General features: G+C 43.9%; 1 protein-coding gene and 1 long non-coding RNA gene across 2 annotated transcripts in view; one reads left to right on the top strand and one right to left on the bottom strand.

Annotated features, from left to right (window-relative positions):
- The first annotated feature begins 2,129 nt into the window (after positions 1-2,129).
- Positions 2,130-21,794, top strand: part of rerea (arginine-glutamic acid dipeptide (RE) repeats a) — a 138,492-nt gene continuing 118,827 nt past the window's right edge. Inside the window, exon 1 of the mRNA XM_058085132.2 lies at positions 2,130-2,451. The gene's annotated coding sequence lies outside the window, so the exon portion shown is untranslated. The remainder of the gene's footprint in view (positions 2,452-21,794) is intronic.
- The window catches only part of LOC131137325 (uncharacterized), a 78,033-nt gene continuing 63,005 nt past the window's right edge, over positions 6,767-21,794 (bottom strand). Inside the window, exons 3-4 of the long non-coding RNA XR_013630213.1 lie at positions 9,380-9,472; positions 6,767-7,295 (exon numbers count right to left, since the gene is read on the bottom strand). This is a non-coding gene — a long non-coding RNA (uncharacterized LOC131137325). The remainder of the gene's footprint in view (positions 7,296-9,379; positions 9,473-21,794) is intronic.

The raw sequence follows: 21,794 nt of genomic DNA, 5'->3' as shown, positions 1-21,794 counted from the left end.
TGAACCAGTCATGATGTGCTATATATATCACTATATTGACACTTACTATGGTACCCATTATGTCATTGGATGGTCATATCACCTCCTACTTCGATACAAGGTGCTTTATTAAAAAAAGCAAAACAAAAAATCTAAACCTAAACTGTATTATGGAAAGCAGGGAGTGAACAAATGTAACAGTTACTGATTGTAAACGTACCAGATGCAGGGGTAGGATTTAATAAGCTTCCTACTCCTTTTGGAACTGTGAACTGATTATGGGATGCACTCAATTGGAATCTGATGCATGTTCAAATGAAATAAAACCATTACCATTACTATCTCTTCTCTGGACGTCCCAACCATCTCCCAAAGTGAAAGAAGAAGCTAGCATGTTTTAGGAAGTCCCCCAAAATGAGTGGCTCAGACCTCAGACATTGCACCTACCTTGCTGGGTGTTGGCGTGAGGATTTTCTTCTTTAGCTTTTGTCACTGACAATTAGCAACTTAGCAGACATTTGATGCAGGAATTAGCGAATTAGCACAGTGTATCGAGGAAGGTTGCTAGCATGTTAGCTGGGTGCATAAATACTGTTTAGAGGCTGTGAGGACACAAGCAGCACTACACTGAGATGAGAGATGAGTGGGGCTGTCTTTTGCCATTTATGAGGGGGTTGAATTTTTTTGCGGGGGCAAGCCATTTATTTATTTGCCCCACTGTAGAGCCAGCCCCCAGCACATCTGTAGCGCCTGTGTCTGACCCGCCAGCCTCAGGAAAAGAGCTGTACATCTGTCAGCCCCACTGAGGGGTTCCCTTATGTCATCTTTCACTGCCTGCCAAGCGGAGGTTGGTTGTCACAAAGAATAATCAACAATGGGATGCACTTCTTTTTCTTCTGTCCATACAGTTCAAGTCTCTACTTTTTATCATGGCCTCCACTCTACCTTGCACATTGAATATGGTGGTAGAAATCCCCTGCAACCCGAGATTATGTTCGTTCGCTAACCTTAAGGCTCAGGTAAGAGAGCCGTGTAAGAAAAGGTAAAATCGATGGTCACTGAAGAAATTCTTGCATTCATCTTTCAGTTCAAAGAAACATTTCAAGACTTGACTTCTTGAAAGCCATGGAATGTCTGTGTGACGTAATAAGGTATCGTGATCTGCCCACTTCCCTGCATCATGCCAGCCGGAAACGGGCGAGGGGTCACAAAGTTCACCATTTTCTCTGTTGCATCCAAAACATTCTTCAGGCTTGTTTCTTAGAGTCCCTTTGCACAATACAACACTTGGTGGGTGTAGAACTCCACCGCTATGAATACACTCCAGAGCAATATAGCACTCATCATATTGCATATCATATTTTGGGGTGAAACTGCTGCATGAGGAAGCTCTGCATCTAACTCGATGGATGGATGGATGGATGGATGGATGGATGGATGGATGGATGGATGGATGGACGGATGGACGGACGGATGGACGGATGGATGGACGAATGAATACATGGGACTTGAACCATGGTTCCTTCTGGTGAGGAACCAAGCACTCTTATCACCCAAGCCATTAATTTCATTGCTGCAGAATGAGCTGAATGATTCAGTAATGGAAAATGTTAGGTGACCAGCAGAGGGCGCCATTTGAATCGCCCATTCATTTTCAATGGCAGAAAATATGAAATAACACTTAATATGGGAACGATTTAAACGTCCGAATAGGTAGAGCACTCGTCCCAAGTGAGCTGCACAATTTGATGTGGGATTTGTTTGAGTTGGTAGTTAAATGAGGCGGAATAAGAAGTGGGAAGACGAACTTGGAGGATGAAGAACTACATGAAAATGGTGCCAATTTTATATGGGAATGCTTTCAGAATTTGAACAATATAACAGTAGTTGCAGATAGTTGATCGAAGTTTGCAAATTGCACGAGTGAGATCAATATTTTTTATATACAGGAACACAAATCAGTTATTGTAATATGCTTGTATATTATGACAAAAGCATAAATCAGACAACGTGACTGAACAGATTAGCGTTTAGTCATGTGTTATCGTGTGAGGATAGAAGGCGTTGACTTTATCCTCCATGTTGTGGTATTCTTGCTTCTGGCCAGTGGGTGACGATATTTTACCGGCTGAACTTCGAGGACCCCCCCCCCCCCAACAGTTCTCTCACCCCAGCATGAAGAAGGATGCTGTCATGCTGCTGAGTGCCTCTCACACACTAGTCTGCGCGTCCCGGCTACCATTACATTACTCCCTCTTTTAATTCCAACTCCATAATCTATGACAGCATCGCCTCAAAGGTGCTGCGTTCACGAACAGACGACCAAAGGCACACAGGTGGCACTGCGGCTATAGCGGCGACTATTTGGCTAACTAACGTTGGCTAATTGTTCTGCTTGCTGCTGCTGCTATTGTTTGTTGTCGCAGCATCTCGTCAAACAAATCACAGATGTTGTAGATCAAGCTCTCCAAGGTAAGTGCTCTGTGAGCGTCCACTGGTGTCCTTCCTGTCTTTGCTTCTGAAGAGCACAGCAATCAAACAACAAATAATGCGGAGGGGGGGTTGTTTGTAAACGTTAGCCACGAGGCTAATTTGCTTGCTAGCATCAGGCAGCAAATGATTAGCTGTTAAGACCGGGCTGCCCCGCGCTCTAGAGCTGGGTAGCAATCAGACGGAAAGCTAGCCGGCTAGCAGCTAGCACTGATTGGGAATGCCAGCCTGGAGCGGTGTATTGTCTGGGTACACACACAATCTTCCCACCGGGTAGCGTCAAGCACATGCGACACAATCATCACAGCGTGTGTTAAGAGCAATGTGTGCGTTTTCAAGTTGTGTTTAACGCAAAGGATCCAGCACAGCAAGCATTTCCCATTTGAAATGGCATACACGGGCTATGTTTTTCCAGGGAGTAGTCGGAGCCCGTGTAGCTATTGTCATTAGCTCATGAGAACGTTAGCTGCCAATGCTATCACCGGGCTGCTTTTTTGTGTGTGCCAGAACTGTCTTTTCATGATTAGGTTTATAGTTGTTCAGATAAGGTGCACAATGCTGTTGATAATAAACTTGGGCTTGCAAACCAACTGAATCAGTGGTCAACAGTGATGGGAACAAGGAGAAATTGTCAACATTTAGAATGTTGTGAAGTTGAAAACATTGAGCAGGGGTCACTAAGTTCACGTCCAAGAGAAGTGTAGTCAATCATATGATGGTATGAATTGTAGACTAGTTGTTTATTTTTGACTGTACAGTACAATGTTTGGCAGTATTGCAGAGGGCATATGGTTGAGGCTTTCCCTGCTCCTTGAAAAACTTTTTTCTGGATTTAATGGAGCATATTTTGTGGCGTTTTCTGCACATCCCAGTTTCTGTTGACCTGCACACTGAAGGAACAAAATCATGTTGCTTGAAAAATAAGGATTTCTTGATATTTCCCAATCCCACTGAAGTCTTCTGGCAGGAGGTGATTGGTTAGTATGTTGGCCTGACGTCAAGGTTGGAATCTCTGTTTCGGCATGTGTGTGGAGTTTGCATGCTCTCCCTGTGTGTTTATGGGTTTTCTCCATGTCTTTCACATGCCAAAACATGCCTCTTTGGTTGACTTGTTCATAGGTGAGAACGTGAGTGTGACGGATTGCCTAAATGTGTCCTATGATTGACTGGTGTCCAGGCCAGGGTGTACCCCGCCTCTCCCCCTAGCTCGGATAGGCTCCAGCTTACCCGTGACCCGGACATGTCAAAGAGCCTCTATTTGTCAGGGTGGCTCTGCTGTTTGTTTTTTTAGAATGTACTACAAAAAAAATCTAATCTGAATATGACACAAGTTCTGGAAAATTAGTCCAGGCCAAATTTGAAGTGAACTACTGGGCTGCCATTTGAGTATCTCTGCTATATGGTTTTCATGCCATATAATTTCTTTTTAAAGTAGTGCCATTAAATGTAGGTCAGACTCATTGGAGAAAGATAGTTGAATGTCAACTTAGCACACACACACACACACACACACACACACACACTGCATGTCACTCCCAAAAAAAACTTCATGGATCATTGCCAATGCAATCCCCATTAAGATACTTATACGAGCCACTCATTGATTGATAGACATGTGAAATGTTAAAAGCATAGGATTGCACCTGTCTATCTTTTTGATGTTATTTAGATTATTTCTAATCAGACACATGCAGGGAGAGGTTGACTTTTTCTCTCAGTGCAGCCAAATGTTCTATCAGCATTGAACTGGAGGGCTGCAGCCATGATCTCTCTCTAGAAGCTGTCTGTGCTGTGAACACTATCACCCCCCTGTGGCTAAAAGATGGCTAGGTCAAGGATGTTTCTGTGTTTCTTTTCTTGACTGTTGTACTTAGAGCCATGTTGAGCCTTCACCATGTATGTACAAAAACAAACCAAGCTTCCCCTTGTGATGCTTGGGATTTATTTTCCCAGAGTGCCTGCAACTTCCCTCTTATTTATTCCAAGCCCTTTCTTGGTCTTCATGGTGGCTCGAGAGCCTGCCTTCGCCTGCTTGGAAAGGTGTCACAATGGTAGTCAACACCTACATTCATTTGAATTGCTTGAGCGCTTAAAAGCATTGCTTTGTAAATCACAGCATGATGTTTAGTGGCCTCAAACAATCTACCTTGGATGTGTTCTATTTTCAATCATTCATTCTCTTCTTAGCCACCCGCCTAGTCTTGTTGATTACTTCAATGTTTAATCTGTCTGTAGGCGTAATAACAGAGTTGTGCAGGACATTTGACAGTCCTTTTATAGGATATTCTCAGTTCTATTATGTTGGTTTTTTTCTTCAGGGGGAAAAACCCCCATTATCTGGCTAGTTCAGTGGGTTAGAAGAGGTCAGGGTGTTTTTATAGTGTTTCAAATTGAGCTCAAGCAGCAGCAGCAGCAGCACTAGTGGTAAAAATGACGAGTGACACACCCCGTTCACTGAATGTTAATGTATCCCAAGTGCTTGCAGATTAATCATGAGAGAAGCGCAATAGCTGTAGTTATTTTCCTTTTAATGATTCATTTCAGTTGGAGTCGAGTCAGCTCCCCCCAAGCATTAATATGTAGCGAATGGAAGGACGGAAAATGTAAAGGCAAAAAAAAAAATCCATTTTCATCACAGTATCAGAGTATTTGTCGGATGATTTGTCATTACACGCACTCGGGAGTTCAACGTTGACACGCTGTGTTTAAATTGCCTCTTGCTGTTTTTCAGCCATCACTTGTATGTATTTTTTCCCACCATAAGTGGCCAAGATGATTGGCCATTATAATGCTTGGCTGTGGTCTCAGAGCGATGTCGGACTCTGCGCATGGTGCTATAATAAAGGCGCTAGTGTGGTAGAATAGACATTTCACTGTGTGCAATCATCTTGCACTTTAAAGCGAGGTGCCGGCTAGTGTACTGGCTTCTGAGAGCATTTCATGGGTGGTGCACCACAGGAGAGACACTGGGTAAATAGCCAAATGTCTCATCAGAAACAGCACATTTAGGGGCTACCTAAACACCACTGTCTATTTGATTAGGTTAGTTTCTGCGCCATTCCGCATTCAACAGCGGATACCCTTTTTATTGGCCCAGTGATTCTGCAACGTGTAATGATGGTGGCGGTGTGCCACTACAAAATAAAAGCCACCACACATTAAAAATGAGGGCTGTTTTTAAACACAAAAACAGTTTTGACTGATGTATTATTTGGAAGGATACATATGCTAAATACATACAGACATAGCTCATTATTTTGCCCACAATTAGTTTGAAAGCAATTTCAAATATCATAAAATGTTTCACTGCATTGTATTTGGACGAGTGTGTACTGGGATCGTTTGCCTGCTGCGCTGGCCCTTGTGCACTTGAGCAAAATCATGGTTTGTGATTATATATACCGTGATTTTACCCATCTTGCCCACGAGGAAGTAGATTTTCCTCCATGCGGCCCCTGAGCGAAAACGGGTTTGACACCCCTGGGTAAGATATTGCCTCATGTAATGACACGGCATGGTGCTAGTGGTGCAGAAACACAAACAATGCATACCAGTGGTTTATTGTGCACACCCCCTGCAGCTGCCTGCCTCGAGACGTTTGCATAGACATTCTGTCTCTTTCTACACTATTTAAACATCTTTTAGGATGAATCCTTTATTTTTCCTTCTTTCCCAGCATCACATTTTACTCCTGGAAGACAAAAGCCCTTTTCTCTGCAGGCTTTGCAGTGGCGCAGTTGAAAGATGGAGGTGATAAAAGCCTACCAGCACAATAGATCTGTGCCGTTTTCTTCCAGCTCATTGTTACTATTGACAGCAGTGACAGTGGTTTTCAGCTGGAATCTATATTGTCATATAACATGTTCTGTTTGCTGTGCACATGCACAAGTGGTCATGTCATCATATCCATCCATCCATCCATTTTCTATGCTGCCTATCCCAGCTGACTTTGGACTGGTGGCCAGCCAATCACAGGGCAACAACCATTCCCAACCACTTTCATACCTATGGACAATTTGGGGTGGTCAATGAAGCGAGCACGTTTTTGGCATGAGGGGGTTGAGCAGAGTACCCGGAGAAAAGCCGCACACACGGCACACTCCACCCAGAGATGCCCGATCGGGGAATCGAACCCGGATCTCCTAGCTGTGTGGCCTGCGCGGGTTTTCAGCACTTGCTTTAGTGAAATAAAGTAAAGGCATTTAGCTCTTGTCTAAAAAGAATAAAAAATAATTTGGTGGGCATGGTCTGAAGCAGAACAAATTTGAAGCAAGCAACACATCCTGTAAAACCTGTTTTTATTGGTTGTTGGCTATGCGCTTTGGACAGTCCATGCTGGGAAAAGGCACATTAAAAAGAGTAGTGGTATGGGGTTTTCACCAGTGGCGGTGACAATACAGTATGCATTTCTCGTCTTCCGTTGTCACTGTGGCTAATGGATCGGACTCATGTGACTGTGCACATCAGGCAGCGCTGCACAATCCAGACTTGTGACAGATGATTTAGTAGAGATGACACGCCAGTCAATGCTGAGTTCAGGGCGTATGCAGCTGTAAGAAAATAACCCCAGCCTGCATGTGTGGGACTGTCCAGTCTCCTGTTCACAGAGTGCCTTGGGTGTACACTCTGTCCTTGACCCACCTATTGACCCACCCGAGACTGCAGTTTTAGTATGCTTGGTCTTAAGCTGGATCGACTAGTTTTAAGGATGGACATCTTGTCTCTGTGCCCCAGCTTCAGCAGCCGACGCAGAGAAAATGAGTTCCGAGGATTGGGTTTAGATTTGCCACTGTAGGACTTCCACTCCAGCAAGCATCAGGGGAAGGCTGTCGGAGAGAGGCAAAGAGAGGGAACAGTGAAGCAGCGCTATCTAATAGATCAATTTTTAATAAATCTGTTGCCTCAAGCTGTTGTTCGCCCCCACTCGCTATAAGGTGTCTGCATTTCTCCGGCAAGAAAATATTTGTCAGGCCGGACATTGAGAGCTATCAACGCCTTCAGCGCAGTTAATCTTTTTTTCTGTCTGTGTGTGTGTGTGTGTGTGTGTGTGTGTGTGAAGGTAACAGAGGTTTAACACATAGCCGCTGTCTTATCATCACATTAAATTGGTTCTAAAAAGAGGGGAGGGGTATAACCAATCGATGAATGAAGAAGTAATGCTCCTCTCGCTTTAAATCTTGCCATTGTCCAATATGAGTCGTTAATCATGATGATGGAGTTATTGATTAAGCTCTCAGTCAAGGTTGGTTAATGCATTTGCCAGGAGTCATCCCACAATGTAAGGTTTTGTTGTTGGAGACGATTTTTTTATGCACGCAAAAACTAAGCAGTCCAATTGGAGAGGCTCCATTATTAATACAACAGTGTGATCATCGCAGGTAACAAAAGAAGGGGTCTCTTCAGGGGCTTAGTGGGATCCCCCACTCCTCCTCCACTCGCAGCCATATGGACCGTACTAATTGTGTTTTACGCCAACCATTTTCACTCATCCATCAGGGACTTGTGGGAGTGCTATAATGTCACCAGCAGTGGGTTGGCCTCATGAAAGAAACATTAGCAGGCAAGATGAGAAGACAGGAAGGCAACACACTGCAAGTATTGATTTAATTAAAATGGAAGCAGCTCTTTTTTTTAATGTGAGATTTAGTATTTTCCCCTAGCAACAGCATTCACTTCACATAAGGCTCCCTCACAGCTGATCAAATCACATTGTAGGCATTTGCCCAGTGTGAATATGTCCTCATGCACTCATAAAGAGGACCTCTTGGTCTGGTCCTATTAGTTCACTCTGTATTCTTTGGTATTCAGACCAGTGGCACGTTTATCCAAGCTGCAGTCCTTTCACTGAGACAATGGCACTCATCTGTTTTGTTGAGTGACAGCAGAATTGCTGAAATGATGCTGTTGGATGTAAATGTGACATTCTCTCTACTTGCCGAGCCCGTGGATTGATCTCGATGTGTTTGAAGTGTGACTAAGGCAAATCAGTGTACATTTTAATGTTTCAAATTCTCAGTCATTAAAAGGGCACCTCTGTGGAAATGAGATTCTGCAAAGGAAGCGTGTTTGGTTGGGGATGGTAGAGAGGTATTTGAGCGTTTTACATTGTGTTGTCCTTAATGATTGCAATTTATGTTTTCTGCACAGCTGTAATATTTCCTGTTTAATAAAGCGACAGAGTCAGCTCAGGTGTTAGGCAGGGAAATAAAAGGCAATGAAGCCTCCAACATCCTCTCCCTGGCCCTGAAATGAAACGGCACCAGCCCTAATTTACTGAGAGGATGCGGCTCGGCTATTGTGTGTCAGCGCGAGGTGCTAATGAAGACGCTCTTCTAGATGCCTGCTTCCAGCCCTGTCTGTCTGTCTATGGGGTTCTGGCAGGTGTTGCGTACAGTACGTGCTGTGTGAAATGGTGGATCGGACCACCAATGTCATGGTGCACTGATGCAGTCAGACGCATTGTGTTGCCACTAGCGTCTGGGATGTAAGCGGTAGATGATGATTATTTTAGCTGATGTCAATTGTTGGAGGAGCGATAACATTGATGTCCTGTCATTCAGTTCGTAGATCCTCTTGAAGATGACAATAAAGTTGTTCCTCCATGTCATCTTTAGTGCACCTTTTTCAAATCAGCGGTCTAGCAAATTACTGCTGTCACCAACAGCCCGCGCAGCACCGCCTGATCATCGGCTGAGTTGAAAGGCAGGTTAAATCTTGCTTTTGTTTGCACTGTCAGCTCTGCCACATTGCAGGTCTTTGAAGCACATCATGTTGGTTTTGCATTGCTGCCTGCCAATGTATGGAGCACAGAGTAGCTGTAATATAATGCCATGTAAGGAAGGTATATATTGTTGTGTAGGAGTGGGTCATGATTGATTGTTTGAAACCAGAGCTCCCACACACTATTTACCTGTAAGCTTTTTCCCCAGTCCCTAGATGGCTGCAGTATTCTCCTCCTTTTGCCTTTTCCCCTTCTTTGTTGTAGCAGGCAGCCCAAAGGCCCCTGGGGACAAACGGACAAATAGAAGACAGCGAGAGGTGAAGCGCTTCATCTTTCTCCCTCACCCGCCCCTCAGCCACGCAAGTTTCCAGGCACTCAACAGCAGCAAATGGACTCTGTGTAGGATTCACTGTCACTTGGCTTGAGCTTTGGTCATAACAGCGCACCAGGAGGCCCGATCCTCCTCCTCCATCCTTCTCGTCAACTTGTCAAATGAAGAAAACGCTAGTTGGCAATGCATGACTTAGTTGGTCTAAGAATTTAGTAGGATTTAAATCAATTCACTCCAATTAGTAATTAGAAGAACATATTTTGAATTGTATTTTGCCCTAATTGCAAATCCCTAATCTGTTTGAAATGACCATCTGTTTCAGCAGGATGCACTTTTGTATTGGCTAGGGATGCACATTTGATTGGATTAATGAAGTACTTTAAAAAGGGTTTGGTGACCTATACTGTATACATTTTAGAGGAAAGGGTGTAATTTTGGCACTGCTGGCAAATGCGTTGATGACGCATTACTTCATTGTGTAGGCTGTTTTATTTCATTTTAGTTCTATTAAGTTTTAGTATAGGAATGTAAAAATCCAAACGTGAACTGTGAACAAATTACATCTTTACCTTTTTAATTGTTTGATGAGGGGGTTGTACTGTAAACATGAAAGCAGCGTAACAAACAGTAAGTGGTCCAACTTGAGGCCCAACTAAAGTCGTTTTACATTGAAAGTACACCACATCAAAAAGGGGACATGTTATGTTAATTTTTCGTCCTTTTGTATTGAGTTGTAGACTCCTATAGAGCAGCTACACACCATAACCACCGCAGAAAGCATCCTAGTTCTTCCAGAATCTGCACCTATTCAGCTGTATTTCTTTGGATTTAGTGGTTCCTCTGAAAACGGTCCGTTTTAATGTATTCCACCCACGGCCCGCCTCCAGGCACTCCCACTCTGCTGTGGTTGGTCACACTTCAGAGGTCATAGACACACTACCAGTCTGTAAAAAAAACTCAGGTAGAGCTATGAGCAACCCTGCTTCCTCTATGCTATAATGCTACACAGACAAGCGCTTTTGCTCCATGACTTCCCCTAAATAAAGACAGTTAGGACACTGATAAACTGGTACTTACTGCTGGCCCTTCTAAATCTTCCACACCACCAAGGAACATTGGAAAGGCGTAGGGCTTCAGCAAGTTTGTGTGCTAGTCCAGCTACGTAGTGGCCCATGTTCACTAAACAGTCCAGTGGGAAATGCCCTTGACATGTCTTTCTTTTGCTGGTTGGGAATCGGGAATTCCAACCACTTGTGTCTGATGGTGGCATCTTTAGGAATTGGTTCCCTTTTGATGCATCGCTAAAAAGTAAACAGTGGAGCGGGGGTTAGGGGATGGCGGAGGAAGCAGAGCTTGGGGGAGGGCAGAAAGGAAGTCTGGCCCTTTGTGATGTCACAAAGGACCGGTTTTACCACGCCTTTTCAAAGCGAACGTTTTGAGCAAACCTCATGATCTGAAACTTTGGCACGGTTTAACACCAGAATCCAACATTGTAACATTTATAGGTCAGGAAAGGGCAAAAAGCATCATAGGTCCCCTTTAAACCTAACTGTTATCACCCCATTTTGCCTTAAGTGCTTCAAGACCAACCAATTCAAAACAACATATTAGCCACGTATACATGGACCCAAATATTCCAATTGCATTCGGTTTATTTGCTCAAACAGAAAGAATGTAACCTTTGTATACACCTCATTCTGAAAGAAAAGTGTCAAGCCGAATGAATACATAATGGGATTCACGGGGGTGGAATATTCCTTTCCCCAATCCGATTGAGGTATCTTGTACCCGCTCAAACGGAAAGTTGTCAGGGTGCGTTCTTCTTCCGCGTGTTTTTCTTCTTCTGTTGTTTATTGGCGGTTGGCAAGCAGCTTTCTTGGGCATTACCGCCATCTGTGGAACAGAATGTAAACCCTTCTATACGCCATTCACAAGTCCAGTTTTATTAAAAAAGAAAATATATATCTATATAAAACACGTCCCCAGTTTAATGATAAAATATTAGCAAGATTGAATTTGATCTTTTCCTGTTTAAATCTATCCCGGGTGCGTTCTTTCATGCTCAGATATGACGTAACACACAGCTCAAGACGTTCTTCAGTTTTAAAAATGGAGTCCAGCAATCGGCACTGGACTGCTGTGGAAAGTTCGTTTTTGATCCAAACTAATTTCAGGACTGGACGAAGGAAAAACTAGCAACGTTGTTGTTATTCCAACAAGTGAAAGAAAAACTCAGAAGTCGGTATCACGTGATGTTGATGTTTACGTTTTACTGGGCATGCCCCATTGACTATTCTGTTTGATTATAGCGGCGCATATAGACAAGAGATGGAATATTCCTTTCCATGTATACCATTGTTTTTGGAAAGCCATTCGGAAAGAGAAAAACTCCTCATGTAAACGTGGCTCATGATTGCTGATGCCCATTGCTAGTGTTATTGCATATTTCTATAAAATAGCCCAGTCATCAACATAGCTTTTATTTTTCTAAAGCCAAGTTCCTCCAGTGTCATACAGCCTCTCCAAAGTCTCATTATTTTCCCCTGGATTGCCAACTGATAGCGTCTTGATTAAACACTTGTCTGGGTTGAATCTATTCCAGCTGGATCGTCCCAGTCAGCATTAGTGTTCTCCATTCGCTCTTGATTCTAAAAATGATTGGCAGTGGCTGTCACGACGGCTTCCTTGTCAAGGTTGACTCTTTATTTGCGTGCAGAATTCACACCCGCACGCCTGAGCTCTCTGATGCCCCTTTTCCACTGTAACTGGCTGTGAGCTTTCTGTAACGCATCAAGAAGGAAGGTGCTGCAGCTCTGGTTCGAAGGTAATTACAGGAGGACTACACAGACCAAAAGAAGGACCTCGGCAGCAGTGGCAGTGGTCGGAGGAGAGCAATGCCTTATTTTGAGGGGCTTGACACCGCCCCATCAGCTAGCGGGTGGGGGTGTATAATACCACAATGCTGTACTTCGCCGAACTCTAAATCATGAAGGGTCTTACACAGGAAGACTCGGGCCCACGCGAGACCTGCATGGACTCCTATAAGTTCTATATGTCTGATTTAATGTTCACAGCACAGTGTTGGATGCAAATACTAGCCTGCTGCACCTTGGTATGCTAGCTTGTTATGGTCGAATAAATGAAGCCTTGCTAGTTGCTACCCCCCTTCTCATTTGTTATATATATATATATATATATATATATATATATAAAACTCAGAAAACAATGGTGATGAGATGGATCCTCCCTCCCATCGCTATGTGCTCCCCACAAACCCGACGCCTGTTTTGCATTTTGCACCTTTTTATATTGATATTTTACCTGTAAATTAATTTGCAGCGTCCAAAAAAATCAAGATCAAATTTCTTGTTATTTGCTGATCGGTGGCGTAACCCTGTGACATAATGACACAGCTCCCCAGGAAGATGGAAACTGAAATTGGTGTCTCAGTCAGTTCAGGTTCCACCCGGCTGCGAACACCAAACGCCAAAGTTGGCTGGAGTGGAAAAGGAGTATGAGAGTTCCGGACTGGTTCAAGGAATAAAGCAAACGTCATGCCCTCTCTCGCCAGAGATGGTGGCCTGGGCTCTACGTAATGAAAGCCAAAAAGGAGATCTTGAGACAGCAGTTTAAATTTCACTGCTCATTATGGCGGCTTTGTCACAGGGGAGAGGGCCTTCCCTGAAGAGCCAAGCTGGCTTGCTTTTGTTCCCCCCGTTACCCCTCCCTATTTAACACGCCAGTGTTTCCATTAATAAACTGTGAGCTTGTGAAAATATGCACATGAAACGATGCACAAGGCTGCTCTTGATGTTTGGAGACTCTCTAGATTTTTTGTCTTGCCTTTGCAGTTGCAAGAAGAGAATGACAACAAAAAGGACATGTCCTCTGTCTCTCCTTTTGTTGGCTCACGCTACCCGGAACATCGCTGGGGGATAAAGATGCATGTCTTTCTTTGGGAATGTCATGGGGATAAATGTGGGGAGGTAGAGGTCATAAGGTTTGTTCTGATATTCTGAATGCATTTTATGTGGAAGTGAATTAAGGGCAATAGAGCTCATGTATGATAGGAATGGAAAGGCGTGCTTTAATTGTTAGTGGCATGTGAAATGAGAAACAATAATGTGTGAGCGGCCCCAGGAGATTGCAGTCTGCTTGGCAGCTTAAAAACAGCTTCCGAGTGATACGTCAGCACCCGTCACCCTCTGCTTACTCTGAGCAGAGAGTAAAGCTCTCTCAGGTATTTGGCCAGCAGTCATTTCTTCTGGCTTTACCTCACCACCATTTTTTGTGATCCTGTGCCGAGGCTTGAAGAAAAGTGAAAAACCTTGCAAGCATCATGAATGAATCCTCCTGGTGTTTGTCTGTGTTTGCTTGCAGTCCTTGTTCTCTGCAAAGCTCTGCAGCACCACCTGATTTGACTTGGTAATGGGACATTGATGAGTCTTGGGGGAAATCGAAAAGGGTGTGCAAAGCTGCCACAGCCTGACACGCTAGTGTGAGATGTGTATATGTAATGCCAGGAGGATGGCACAGACATATGTGACATGCACTGGTGCCTTAGGCCCGCTGCTTTTACTTCGGGAGGGACGAGGGGGGGCATAGGCTTGAATTTGTAACGTCATTTCTAGGTATGCACCAATCAGATAGTGATATCAGGCGATATGTTTGCTAGTATGCTAACAAAATAGCAATGAGAGTGATGTAAGTTTTGCATCCCACAAAACATGCCACAAAAAATGTAAAATGTCTCGCCGGCGTGGCGCTTTGAAAGCTTTAGATTGGTGTGGCATTTATGGGGGGCGAGCACTAGGCAGGGTGTGGTGAATGTGATCATCCGTATGACAGCGGCTAAAGCTTGGTCAGAGCACGCTGAACTTTCAAGTGTGGGCAAATTTGGGGATGAGTACCACCTCGGTACGGATTTGGTAGCATGCAGACACTATGTAGCACTTTTAGTGCAGGAGGAACTTTCCTTGTGTGCATGTACGGTTCAGAAGGCAGCGGATGCAGCTCGAGGGGCCCAGCAGAGGCGAGCAAACCTGCTTTTCATTCAGGTTTTGGCTTAATGATGTGAAAAGTTGAGAAATAAATACAAAACGCCAGTTGTGGATGCCAGCATTTAGTAAATTATCTGGGAAAACAAGCATATTGGCTTTGTTTGGCTTGAATAAGCTATGACAATAAACATTACAGTAGCTCTAGTCCATTTTAATTTTGCAAAAGTAACTCTCACATGAAAAACCCTTGGTGAGCCCGAATATATCCAGTAGTACATTTAAACATTTACACTTCATCTATGTGATTAGTATCTCCATCAGTATTGGCCTATTTCCCTCATGGATGATCAGGAGGGATCAGGAAATCGGAACATGTGTTTGCAAACTTGCCCAACCTTTGGATCGCTCTTTCCACAGCGCTTTATGTGTCATCACTCCGGGTCACTGGTGTGTGAGTCACTGAAAGAAAAGCTCTGACTCGCAGCAACATGGTAATTAAAAATGATTGTATTGGTACTGTGAAATATGATTGTGTGCTCTATGACAATATTGATATTCTTTGATACCTGAATGTGATGTTAAAATATTGCACTGCCGTGACAATGCCATATATTGCGACATTGACATAAGCTGTTATGTCCCATTATGTCCATCTTCAACAATGAATGACTATTGCTGCCATGTGGAGGACATAAAAGGTAGTAGCTGAGCCAGGAGTAGTGGTGGGGAGATAAAAGCAGGTTGGCTTAAGCACTCTGTTATTTGAAGCGCATTTGTACTACAGTTGATGGAGCCGCTACCGTAATTCATCTCTGAGTTATCACACCCACACATACACACTCCCAGCTAAAGTAGCTACACACAAACAGAATTTCCTCTCAACGGCGAGAGTCGGCCCCTCCTCATATAGAAGTGATTCTGAGATGAAATTCTCATCATTCTGCAGTCTCACCTTGGCCATCCGGCAGACGAGTGGTGGAAGCCAGCCCGCCCGACTCGTGTCTGTGTTATCTTCACTGCTCGCACCACAATTAATATTAAGGTGCTTTCAAGTGCACTCCATTGTGTGTGTGTGTGTGTGACTCAGAAAAGAGCGAAGCAGCGAAGCCAGCAGAATAAGCAAGACATGACAGTCCTCATGTCAGCTGTCTCGGAGCTGGAGGGATATATGGATAAAGGCGGGGGATGAATGTGAAGCCCAGCCTTAGTGCTGCTCTGTGGGGGTGTCCACTTGCAGAGTGCACAGTGGCGAGGCTGCAGGCAACGAGCAGCCCGTTTATTTAGTTGTGTTGTAATAATGCTTGACCTTTTCCGAGTCCACAACCTGCCCTTTAGCACCTTAGCCTCTCATCACATACAGTATGTGTGTGAGTGTCTGATTCAAGCACATGCGCGCACACATACGTGCACGTGCGGGGGGGAGAAACAAGCTCCTCTTTTGCAGGGAGCTTCATGGTCTGCCAACTGCACGAGTGGATTGTTCCAAATTAGTATGCATTAGGTGGTTAGTGCAAAGCATTTAATTATGCAAAATGGCACTAAACTGTCTATGTTATGATTAGCCCAACACGTTACACCCTTAATTCTTCATCTCCCCACCCCCACCCGACTCGCTCTTGTCTCTTCATGGTTGAGGTGGGTGGTGATAGGCTGCTGAAGGAGGAGGATGCTCTCCCCTGTATCTGCTTTTCCAAAAGATATATTTTTATTGTTGGAGCGTCCCCTGTTTGTGCCACATGATATTTTGTCAGGCTATGCAATAGCTTACTTATGATGCGTGCATGTGTACGTCCCTTCTTTCACGTTGCCGCCTTTCATGCTTGGCAAAAAAGACAAGGTGTCTTGGGCAGCATGCAGTGGTTCCAAGGCAGAGGGAGAACAAGGGAGGCAGTCAGTATCTGCAGAAGAATCCTAGCAGCTCCCTGGAGGAGCCCATTATACAGAAAAGATATCAAACCATGAATCATTTACGCTCGTCCCCCCCTGGCTTCTCCTATGCCTGCACACCCAGCCAGCCGTCCACTTGCTTTGCCTCTTTGCATCCTTAATGAATGATAATTACATTCAATCAAAATTGACGACCATAATTAATGTATTTTTGATTATTTTGTCCTCCATCCTGAACAAATGTGTTTTGCCCTTCACAGCATATCATTTGTTACTGTGGTGGTTAGAAAATGGGATGAGTGTACTTGGCACAGCAACAGTATGTATGAGGATAACTGACCCATTTGCTTCTTGATGCCGCTGGTGTATACTGGAGTTTTATCCACGATAGCATAATGCAGCAAGGCTCAACTCCTCCACGAAACGTTTAAACCTGACATCACTCACCCCCCGATGGCGCCTCTCTCTTACACTTTTTGCCATCCTGTGGAAGTTTCTCCCGCTTTGTTTTAGGTGTTGTGAAAGTCTTCAAATGCACAAAGAGGTTGGTCATATTCAACCTCCCTAGCTGTGTGCCACCACAGGAAACGTGTATGACTAGTCTGCACTCAGCTGCAACGTCTTTTTCGGACTGTAACGGAACACAGCCACCCGCTGACATCAGTCCTACTCCTTGCTAAAGACACACTGTTGATGTGATCACATGGGCTCTGCATGCTGAATAGTGGCGCTGCATCTGGGTTGAAGTGCTGGTGCCAAGTCTGGAATGGACTGCTTGCACTGGAGTGCCAATAATGGAGATTTTGGATGCAGGCCGGTATAGTCAGATTTTTTTTTTTTGGCTGGCCGATATCAATATCGGATCGGGACACCCATATAAGTAGGGTCATTTCTGGTGTATATTCTTATATACAGTAAGCCTCACTGGTGTACAAGCTGCACGAGTGCACGTTATAAAAAAGTGATATTTAGTGCCCTGAAAGAAATTAGACATATGTATAAACTTCAAACTCATTCTCATTCAAAGATGTCTATAGACGTCTATTGACATATATCTATACACGTCTATCGAGGCCTTGTGCTTTTTTCCGCAGGAGTGACAGCTCAAAGTCGTAGGCCTCTTGTGTGTGAATGCCAGATTTGTTTTCAGACAATGTGTTAGGAAGAGGCAAAGGTTCCATCGGAAGTTGCTGTAAATGGCTAATTATTTTGTGTTATATTCTAAATCTGTGAATAAATGTAGTTATTTTCTCATCAAAATCTTATTTTCCTGTCTTGTTTTTGTTGTTTCATAGAAGTAAACAGCTGTTGACACGTTTGGCCGTATGCTCTACTGCCAAAAAGGCTGCAAACAAACCCCTTTTTTCTGATGAAAGAAGAGAGTCTACAGTTTCTTTACATCGTTTCAACGTTTATGTCGCCCTAAAACTTGGAAAAATATTCTGGGAGATCCAAAAGATTTTGATGGAAAATAAGACACGGCGGTAGCGTGAGTGACACATGATTGTCTTGTGTGTAGATGTACTTAATGTGTCTCTGTTTATCATGACTGTTCCAAAGAATGCAGATAACGTGCATAATATGCTGCATACTGCTATGTCTCCAGGCATATTTTCTTGTTAGCTGTGGTCAGCAAGAAAGCAAAAAGGCATACAACACTCATGTCTCTATTTTATTCCAAGTGCAATACTTTTCCAATACAGCAGCACCTCCAATTTTGTGATCAGTTCCAGGTCAGACACAAACTGAAGGAATCTTTCCCATTGGTGAACAAAAAATACATTTTATAGAGGGATTACATTCAGAAAACATGCAGAAAATGAGGAAGAAAACGGACAAATAAACATGAAATGATAAACATGATCCTTTTCACCTTCAGCAGAGAAAGAGGAGCAAAGGGGATGCCATCCTCATTAGTTCTTTCTTGAATTCAGTCGTGTTTCTCGTACGTTTAGCAAATTGCTGGCACTCGCAGCTTTGTTTGGCCCTGTGGTGGGTTATTTAGCATTCACAATCAGACAAAAATAACAGCCAGCGAGTCACCAATGCATGTGGTGCTTTGTTTGGACACTCCATTTTGAAGAATAATCGTACAGGACTTGTTGGTTGTACACAGTATTGTCATATTGTCAAAACAGTGTTTGAACACTGGGGCAACTTTTGGCCATTTTAAAAAAAAAAATCTAAAGCTGAATCCCATTTGAGTCATGACTGTCATGAAGCCCTTCATGATAAACAATTGATGCATTTTATTTGTCACAGAATTTGAAGAAGCTTTCTTTATAGTTAGTAAGTATTTTTTTGGCATTTTGGTTGGGCAACAGCATCTTTCAGAATAGTCCTGCTGAGGAATGACTCTTATATAGGAAGGAGGGCGATGTTTCTGTGTCACCATTGCAACTGCATTCTTTGTCCCAATCTGCAGTGTGCCAGCGTTTCCTGGTTTGCTTGCTGTGCTGTGTTTTGTGTGAAAGGTGGAGGGGCACGCGGGTTAATGTGCTGGAAAAGAGTGATTTAGGTCAGCGGTCGTGTCTGCATCTGTCACGCTGACAGGCTGCTGCTTTATGAGGCTGTGTTGTGTTGAATAAAGGAGAGGACGAGAGACAAGCGAGGAGAGATGAGTGCTTTTTCACATGGAAAGAAGTCGAAACCCGACTGGACTATGATTTGTGCTTTCAGCGACAGGCACCGCTGTTACAAGCAGCCATTTGATATGAACCTAATCAGCTTCACCTCTTTATTGAGGATCACGGCTGTTAAAGATGCTGCAAATAAGTGAATGTCTTCCTCCTCTACTTGTTTATCCTTCACACCGGTGATGCTCTCGCTCTCGCTCTTGCTACATTTCCCTCTCCATCTCTCCATAACCTCTCCTATGTTTCCTCTCCTGCTCCCTTCCACCATTTTCAGTCATGAGTGCACTTCAGTTTCTGTGTAAACACCGCAATCACTGATGAGGAAAAGTGCTGCCATCTCAAGGCGAGGGGCTTAGAGGAGCCATTTTGTGTCTTACTTATTATTGTGTGTCTATCATCTCATGAGCCATCTGCATGGTTTCCCCTTTCTTGTGGTATTATCAATTTCACAACATTCCAACTGGGGTTGGGTGATCATTTTTATATGCCGGTGTAGATCCCTCCGATGATGGTAAACCACTTATACACGTAAACACCAAGGACTGTGCGCTGTGGCGGACTCTATTGACACATAAGACGAATGAAATGCTGTTATTGTCAGGAGAAGGAATGTCTGTTTGGGGAAGTATTTACCCGGCGGACCGCTCAATCATTCATTCATTCATTCATTCATTTTGTACCGCTTATCAAAATCACTACCAGCACTAAACCCCCTCCTTCTGAACTAAACCGGTTGCAAAGGTTGGAATGGAAGCTAGCGGGGTTAGCTTAGTTTAGCATGCTAGTGTGGGTGTGTGCACAATTCGGGCTTGATGAGCATATATTGTTACGATGTAAGGAACGTTTTACAGTGCCCGATGATGACGTGGAGAAGACATGGAAAAACGTGGGAAGAACGCTTATTCTTGTACCCAACTGGTCGTACAGACATTCTCGACACACGCAGGACACACTACCGGCCTTCAAAATAAAAGTGCCGTTTGCCTTATGACTGTGTAAACAAGAGTGTCATAAAAATGTCTTCCATGTGCAGTTGGAATGGCATGAGTGACTACATCTTCCTTCATGACTGGAAGGTCCACTTACTACTGTTGGCTGAAGATGTAGCAGCAATGTGTGCAGAGGCTGACATCATTAGAACATGTAGCCGCTTTCTTACCAATAAATACTACATTTGCTTTACCATTTGGGACAAGTCTATTTCATTATATGGCTTAGGGTTTGTAGCTTTTTATACAAGACTCTGCTGAATTTATATGGTGATGCAGCCCCAAAAATATTGCTATATGCTAAGGTCCATATCGCCCAACCCTAATTCCAACATACATTTTAAAAAGAATTAACGAAGCACATTTTCATTTTCAGCTGATCTGATGCCTGCATGCAGAGGCGCCCTCTATTGACGCATTTCCTGTAGTGCTCATAGTGGTAAAGTGAATGAAAATGTAGGAAGTAGCCTCTGGATCCTAAACACTGACCAGGTATTCGGTCATTTACCCCCACCCGCATCCTACTAATGCTCATCGAAGCACTTTCCTCACAGGGGCACTTCAACCTTGACCCTGTGGTTCTACTCCTGCTAGTGTCATTGGGTGGGGGGGGTCTTATTTTACTGACTTTCTCTATCTCTCTCTCTCTCCCTCTTTCTTTCTGGTTCGCTAGCGACAGCTGTGGGATGAGAACAAGAAGCTGTCTATTTTTAAAGCAGCAACTCGCCTTATCGTTTTATACCCACATACTCTGTGACAGAGGTGGTACAATTGAATGAGACTATTTTTAGATTATTATCTATTTTGGTTGCATTGTGTTAAAAAGGATGTTAAAACAGTCACATATGTTCTACCTTAACCAGGAAGTGCTTTTTCATTTGAGCCCCCCTTGTTGTCTGTCAACATTGAGAGGCATAGTTTGTGGACCCTGGCAGCTCAGGTGTTGCCTCCAACACTGGTCCGACTTTATTCTGGTAATGCTTGTGGACAAATTAGGCTACTTTTACTACCTGCATGCAGATGCACGCATGACATGTTAAATACCAGCCAGTGCCTGAGGGGGCACCCTCCTCATTCTGATCTCGGCTCCATGCTCAGAGCAGAAGAGAGCAGACCTCCTCCGTTTCTACTCTCCCTGGCAATTTATTCAGAGCTAATACGAGCTTTTGTTTTGATATCAGCACCAGTACGTGCTTTCATGGCGGATGAAAAGCCCCTGGAACTATGGCACACACATCTATGCTACACATCTACACAGCATCTACTCTATTTACTGCGTCACATCCCTTCCTCCACCGAGGCAGGGAAAAGAGGGGAAAATGGACTATTGGCTGCTGCATTCATGCATCTTTACATTGACGTGTTTCATCCGGGAGACAGTGTTTAGTCAAGCCGTCCATCAGCGCTTTCCCATCACAGCTGTCCAGCACACTCTATGATGACTACCATTAAAACTGGCAAAGGAGGGTAACATTGCGGCGCACGACATCTTTTTACTTTTACTCATTTAAAAATGGAGGATGATTCTATTGCGCCGTCTAGGTAAAGACCACACAGAGAATATGACATTTGGTGTATATGCCAAAAAACACGTAATATTCATGTGATACACTTTCTGCATGCACTTTGTGCATTGTTGCTGTGAGGCATGTTGGTACACTCAGACCCTGGTGGAGGGGGCTGTAGCTGTCCAGGAGGATCTTCCAGATCTCCTAACCACTCGTGGGGGTACCAATGAACACGTTTTGGAGAAGTCACACA

This window comes from Doryrhamphus excisus, linkage group LG17 (assembly GCF_037039965.1).
Source record: "Doryrhamphus excisus strain RoL-2023G ecotype Guam linkage group LG17, RoL_Dexc_Guam_v1.1, whole genome shotgun sequence".
NCBI classification, from domain to species: Eukaryota; Metazoa; Chordata; class Actinopteri; order Syngnathiformes; family Syngnathidae; genus Doryrhamphus; species Doryrhamphus excisus.
Note: the sequence above shows the minus strand (reverse complement) of the source record. Positions and strands in the feature narration are given on the sequence as shown.